We start from the raw sequence: 7,622 nt of genomic DNA on the forward strand, positions 1-7,622 counted from the left end.
AGACTTAAAATTTTCTTTTTTTTTATAGTGAAAACACTGTACAGAGGGGTTACAATTACATGGGCAAGATAATGAGTACATTTCTTTTTATTCTTTTTCTTTCTTTTTTTTGGGGGGGGGTCTGGTCTTGGGGCCTGGGTGCTGTCCCTCAGCTCTTCAGCTCAAGGCTAGTGCTCTACCACTTGAGCCAAAGCACCACTTCTGGCTTTTTTCTTTTTGCTTATGTAGTGCTGACGAATCGAACCCAGGGCCTTGAGTATGCAAGGCAAGCACTCTACCACTGAGCCACCTTCCTAGTCCATGAGTGCATTTCTTATCAAGCATTGTAGCCTCCTCCTTGGTTCCCCCTTCCCATCCCTTCCCTTCCCATCCTTCCACCCCCTCCCCCTCCACGCAATCCTCCTCCCCGCCCCCACCAAAGTTGTAAAGTTCGTTTTTCCATATAACGACTTGTACATCTCATTGTTCCAAAGGATCCAACTGTACCCCTATTTAAACGATTTGTTTTTTTCCTTCCCTTCCACAAATTATACCAACCTCAAATACAGTGAAAGCAGGGTTATACCATGGGGGAGGGACATACAAAGCAACAAAGAAATAATCTTATAAATGTGTAGAAACAATCACCTGAAAGAAAAAAAATTTGAATACATATATTAGGGTTCACTTCCCTAAAATCAACTTATCTGACCTTTTCTGCTTGACTCAGACAAATACTAGTTATTGCAAATAAGGGAAACCATGAGACCTAAGTTTCTTTGGTACCGGCTTACTTCACTTAATATGAATTTTTTTCTATGGAAGACTTAAAATTTTCATATACTATTGCCGTCTTAAATGAAGTGAATGTACCTGGGTTTGCATACAGAACTTTTGGGACAGCATTAATGTTTGAATCTTTGATGGGATTTGATTGGGAATTGTGGCAGGCTTTCATGGTATGAGAAGAAAAAGGATCTGATTGGAATTTATAGCAATATCTAGTTGCTTCCACCCCTGGACAAATCATTATCATTGGTGAAGATGTTGCCATTTGAATTTACAATGCCCCAGAAAGACCTATGTGTTAAAGAAAAATGACTTTCCATTTCCTCCCAGACTGTGGAGAATACCTGAATAGTTCTTCTGGAGATTAAGTTCTTCAGAATAAAACCTATGAGAACATGCACTCTCATCTTCTTTCTTCTTTTCTCTTTTAATCATTCTAGGTCAAAAACATTTCTTTTTGTCATACTCCTCACCTTGACATTGTCTTGTCACAGGCCACCAAAACAATAAAACCGACTGAACATACACTGAAACCTTCAAACTTATAAATCTGAGTAAGCCTTTCTGTTTAATAAATGGACAATATCATTTACTATGGTAGGTTATAAAGCTAACACAGAAATCTAGTCTTTCTAACAATGTAGAGTATATAAAAAATGCTTCATTATAAAACATCTAACTCCAAGTTATATTTTGTGTTTTTGTTTCTGTAGATCTTAGGGCTTAAACTCATGGCCTGACTGGTCGTTTTGTGTTCAAGGCCAGTGCTCTACATAAAATCTGAACTGGAACTCCTTTTCTCCTGGTGGTTAATTGGAAATAAGAATCTAATGAACTTTCCTATTCTGGCTGGCCTATTCATGTTGCATACTTTATGTAATTCCAATTCTCAGCATTATATACATGTTCCAACTACAATATAAAAAACTTAAAATATACTAAGGATATTTGTAAAGTATAAAATGAGGGAAGAATTTTCATCCTTTAGAAATCTATGCAAAATCTATGCTAAACTATTGATATTTTACTGGACCTTTCCTGCAACCAGTTTGATATAGTTTAATACTTGTCACACAAACTTTCTCTGTATTCTACTGCATATATACTTTTTCACGTATGTTTGTATATGTATACATATATATATATATCTATATATGTTCCAATGTGCATCATCGGACTTGAAACTGCTTTGTTTTGCTGTTCAGCAATGAACCTTGTCGGCTCATTCTGTGACAATATCTGTTCTCATTTTCATCATTCCTTTATTTACCAAATCATCAGCCTTCTAAAATCAGCTTCATTTTTTGGGTAAGGTTACCAATCAGTCCAACTAATATCCACCCAGAGGCTTTTAATAAAGCAAGTTTTAAGGAAGAATATAACATGAAGTGACAACTACAGAAATTCCACAGAGACCTGACATCTTTCACATTTCTGTCTTCCTTCTCTTCTCATACTTCAGAAAGTATTGACTAACACTATAAATATACTGCAATTATAAGTTAAGGATCAGTGTTTTCTTTCCAACCTGAAGCCTTCTTTTCCATGATTCTTAACATAAACTTTTTGGAAGATTTTTTTGGATTGTGATGGGATTCCACCCAAAACAAAGCCATGTATATCAAGAAAGTCAATGTTTTCAACTCAGAGTACTAAACAAAAGAGGGAGAAAATTAAGGTTAGCTATATATGTTAAGCACAAATATAGGCAATATCAAGATATCTTGAAATTGTATACTTTTACTGGATAAAGTGGCTCAAACCTGTAATATTATCTACTTAGAAAACAGAGATTAGAGAATTTCAGTTCCAGGCAAGCCCAGACCAAAAAAAAAAAAAAAAAAAAAAAAAAGAAGTTTCAGAAACTCTAACCATTTGATGGGTGCTATGTGTTTCGCTTGTGTTAGGAGGACCACAGTCCAAGCAGACCCAGGCATAGTGATACTTACCTCAAAAGAAGTAATCAAGTTACAATCTGCAGGTATGGCAGTTGTAGAGATACCAAAGTTGTAAAGTTCCTTTCATTGTTGCAATGGGTCTACTTGTATCCCTATTTAAACATTTTCCCCTTCCCCTCCACAAATTATGCCAACATCAAAAATGTGTGCTTATGTAAGAAATGCATGATTCTAAAATTTCATGACAATTCTTTTGAACTTACATTTTTGTGGAATTGACTAAGAAAATAAATTACACCTTCTATATAAAAAATGTTCTGTGCTTAATCTGGCAGCCTATACACTAACATCGGAATGATACAGAGAAGATTAGCATGGCCCCTGCTCAAGGATGACTCGAAAATGAGTGAAGCAATCCATATTTTTACAACAACAAATGCTGGAGGGGATGGGGCCACCAGGGAACCCTACTGCATTCTTGGTGGGAGTGTAAAAGTCTTCAACCACTTTGGAAAGCAGTATGGAGTTTCCTCAAATGACTCCACATAAAGCTCCCCTATGACCCAGCAATCCCACTTTTGTTCATTTACCCAAAGGATCACAAATAAGACCATACTAAAACTACCAGCACAACTATGTTTATTGCAGCATTATTTACCATAGCTAAGATATGGAACCAACCCAGATGCCCCTCAGTAGATGAATGGATCAAGAAAACCTGGTAAATATATACAATTGCATGCTCTGCCTCCATCAGAAAGAATGACATTGCCCAATTTGTTAGGAAATGGAAAGATTTGGAAAAAAATTTTTAAGTGAAGTAAGCCAACTCCAAAGAAATATAGGTCCCATGGTTTCTCTTATTTTCAATAGCTAATATATGTCCGGGATTATCAGAAAATGTCTTAAGCTATGTGCATTTGACCAGATAAGATGATGTTAAGCTAAACGAACACCAAGATAGGTACACAAGTGATTCTATCTTGCTATTATTTCTAACATACTTATACTGTACGATGTGATTTTTTTTTGTTCCTTTATATGTTCCTCAACCACGCTATAACCCCTTTTTTCACTGTATTTGAAGATGGTGCGCCTACATCTTGTATATACGTTTCTCTAATTTGGGGAGAAGAAGAAAACAACAAAATGCTTAAATAGGGATATGGGTTGACCCATTGTAAAAATGAGATGCACAAGACGTATGATGAAAAATGAATTTTACAATTTAGGTAGGGGAAGGAGAGAGGAGGAGTGGAGTGTACTTGTGGAGGTGGGAGAGAAGGGATGGTGGGGGAAAAATAAAGGAGGAGGTAGCAATGCTTGTTAGGAAATGTACTCATTACCTTGCTCATGTAAATGTAACCCCTCTGTGCAGTATTTTTAAAATAAAAAAATGTATAAAAATGTTCTGAGATTGAAGAGTTTATTTCCCTTATTTTATCCATATAATCTTGTTAACAAATAAATTAATGCAAAACACTGACACGAGGGTATTTTGAATAAATGTGTGTGTGTGTGTGCACACGGGTACACAAGTGTGTTGGAGTGCTCAGAATTTGAACTCAGGGCTTTAAGGTCTTGCTAGGCCTTTCCTCTCTAGATTGGTGAGCTACTATATGAACGACATCTCCACTCCTGGCTCTTTGCTAGTTCATTAATTTTTTTTGAAAAATAATCTCAAAAATAATTTTGCCCTGATTGGCTTCCAACTGTTATCCACAGATCTCAGCCTCATGAGTAGATATCTCAAGTAAACAAGATTACGGGTGTGACCAACCAGCACAAGGTTTTCAGAATAATTTTAAATGTAGAAGAAAATTTACTTCGTGGGGGCCTGTTTTTAACATCTCCTACTTTTAAAGCACTTTGCTTTAAAAGCAAAGGTGAATTTATTAAATTAAATGTGAATTTATTTCTCTTTTGGATTCTTAAAAGACAGAAAATGATGATATTTAAAAGTTTTGGTACTTTTTAAAAAGAAAAATGGAACTGTAGTACAGAAGAAATTTGGCTGTCTTTGAAACTCAATGTATAAGCTCAATTCTGTGCATGATAACGCAATGTCACCAACACAGTCTGTGTTGAAGACAAATTGTGACAGAAAACAATCATCATCGGCAATAATTGCTACGCTATTATTTCTTGAGCAATATTAATATTGAATTTAGAGTGTAAGAGAATGGTGAGATTTTACCTACCTTTTCTGAATTGCTGAAAGACTTTTGGAAACTTTGACTCATTTTTTTCCTCACTGTGTGTATTTGGGCCATGCATTTAGTGCCTTTAATTACAATTTTTCCCAACACTTAAATGGTAATAATATTAGTATTATAGCAAATGTTATCTTAAGAATTAAGAGCAATAAAACTTGTGAAAAACTTAACATAAACTTCTATGAATGAGCTTTTTTAAATACTAAATAAAATGTATTACAGAAACCATTACATGAAGTGAGCAACCAGAAGTAATGTTATCTATTGACCATGCTCTGCTTCCAAGGAAGCCAAGAGGATAACTCTCATGCTGTAAATCAAACTGGTTATCTTATGTCTTGATAGTGTAAAAATATCAGGGACATTTATAAAGAAGGAATGTTGTAGACAGATGTGAAGTCCGTATGAAAATGTACAAAACTGATAAAACGTAAGAGTATCTGAGCAGTATATTTTGTTTTATATAAGGTACATCACAAAGATAGGGAAAACCTAGAAGAATGAATTCTCTTTTTGAAATTCTATCATAGATCCTTAGCAGGATGAACTCTTTCCTCATTCTTGTAGAGGCATCATCAGATGAGAGGAACTCTTTTTTTGTTTGTTTCCTTCCATTTATTCTTCGGTTTGAAATCTGAACTACATGAGACTGAAAGAAACCAAAATTAGACATGCAGGATTTGGAAAGAGCAATCAACATAAAATAAATAAAGTATATAAAGCTTTGTAAAAGGTCTAACCAAATTAAGTAGTATAGTCTCAAGCATAAACAGAAATTGATTTAAGCAATATCATTTTATTGAAAAGTAAAAAATGTTAGGAGTTGCTTAATTTTTCTTTTCTACTATATTGAATTAAGTATTCACTTTGTATAGAGATATTAAAGATGAGATTAACAAGAAACTTGATTTAATATGGACGAAAGTTCTGAATAGACCTGCTTTCCAAAAAGCCCTGAAAATCACCAGTGGGTTTACAAATTTGTGTTTAATACCACTTCTATGCTGGCTTAATGCTTTCTGAACAGAAGTCATTAGAGAAATGCAACTCAAAATTACTATGATACTACTCCATAACTATTATAACTCTTATCAACAAAATCAAAGGAGTCAGGTGTGGTGGTAAAAGCTTGTAATTCCAAGCATTTAGGGGGTTGGAGTAAGAGGATTTGATTCTAAGGCCAGTCTGGGGTACTGCACATAGGAAAAACCTGCCCTTGAAAATACTCAGAAGGTAATAATGTTGTGAGAGTGTGGAGGAAAGGAAATTTTGTACTCTCTTGGTCAAAATACAGGTTAATATTCTCATTGTAGAAAGTAGTATGCAGTTTTCTTTCTTTCTTTCCTTCTTTCTTTCTTTCTTTCTTTCTTTCTTTCTTTCTTTCTTTCTTTCTTTCTTTCTTTCTTTCTTTCTTTCTTTCTTTCTTTCTTTCTTTTTGGGGGGTGGTCCGGTTGTGGGGCCTGAACTCTGGGCCTGGGCGCTGTCCCTCAGTTCTTCAGCTCAAGGCTAGCACACTACCACTTGAGCCACAGCACCACTTCTGGCTTTTTTCTATTTGCTTATGTGGTGCTGAGGAATCAAACCCAGAGCCTCATGCATGCAAGGCAAGCGCTCTACCACTGAGCCACCTTCCCAGCCCCAAGTATGCAATTTTCTAAAGAAATGCAAAGATGAAATATCATTTGAACCACTAATCATGTGATTCTCTCTCTGGGTAGCTTGAGTTTTGTGTTTTACAGATACACTTCAGGATTTCTTTTTCATGAATCAAACATGGGAAAGAACTAAATGCAACCTCCCTTAATTCAAAAAAGAATAGAAGCTATATTTATTTGTATTACTGTGCATGAAGAAATCCTGGAGATTTCTGGCTAATTCAGAGGTCCCCATGCAAAAATATAGGACAAGAGGAAAGTAAAACTGTTTTGAAAGTATAATAGGTTATCATTGATGAAAAGGTGTAGTGGTCATTTTTCCTTTTTTGTGTGTGTGTGCCAGTTGATCAGTGCAGAAGCAAGGCTGAACCCTGGAGCCCTTTCAATATCACCACGTGAACTTCCATTTATGTAGTCCCTGTGGGTGTGGGGCCTCTTCAGGTCACCCGTTGAGAAGTGGGGCCCCCTCCCTTGTGGTGGATGTGCAGTGAAGGGATGTGTGTGTGCATGGTCCCTACCATTGCCAGATGAGCCCTGCCCACCCTGCCCACCTCCCTTCCCATTCTCACTTGTTCCATTTCACCCAGGATCTGGCAGCCATGGGGCTGGAGTTGAGTCCACTGCTGCCCTCTCCTCTGCCAGGTGTGCTGGTACTGGTCTTCGGTGGCCCTGGGTGCAAGTTCCATCCCAGTGAGACTCTGTTGTGGGGTCACTGCCTGCCCCCATGGGTGTGGGGTGGAGAACACCATGCTTGTACACTGCACAGTCCACAGGAGAAGGAATGCTTGGTGGAAAATTCACCCCCTTGGGGCCAGGAAGCCCAGCCTTGGTTCAGACTTTAGGGCAGAATGGGGATTAGAGTCGTGTCCTGGCCCTTCTGCCAGCGGGCTTGTGACAGCTGTGGCAGCTGAGCACCCTGGAGCCCCTTCAGCATCCCCACGGACCTCCATTTTCTGGTCCCTGTGATCTCGGGTAAGGTGACATCCCTGCATATGCCCATCAGTGCCAGAGGAGCATGGACTTGCAGTGCACCAGCTGCAGCACTGGGGGATCAAAGCCCCTTTGGCTTTGCTGTATAGCCTCCT

General features: G+C 37.5%; 1 non-coding gene across 1 annotated transcript; it reads left to right on the forward strand.

The window, feature by feature from the left end:
- Positions 1–2,985: 2,985 nt before the first annotated feature.
- LOC138828872 (U6 spliceosomal RNA) lies at positions 2,986–3,092 on the forward strand. Its single transcript, XR_011372403.1, has one exon. It is a non-coding gene; the product is annotated as a U6 spliceosomal RNA (small nuclear RNA).
- Positions 3,093–7,622: the final 4,530 nt, after the last annotated feature.

The sequence above is a fragment of the Dipodomys merriami genome, unplaced genomic scaffold, assembly GCF_024711535.1.
Source record: "Dipodomys merriami isolate MVZ:Mamm:240054 unplaced genomic scaffold, mDipMer1.0.p SCAF_166, whole genome shotgun sequence".
NCBI lineage: Eukaryota > Metazoa > Chordata > Mammalia > Rodentia > Heteromyidae > Dipodomys > Dipodomys merriami.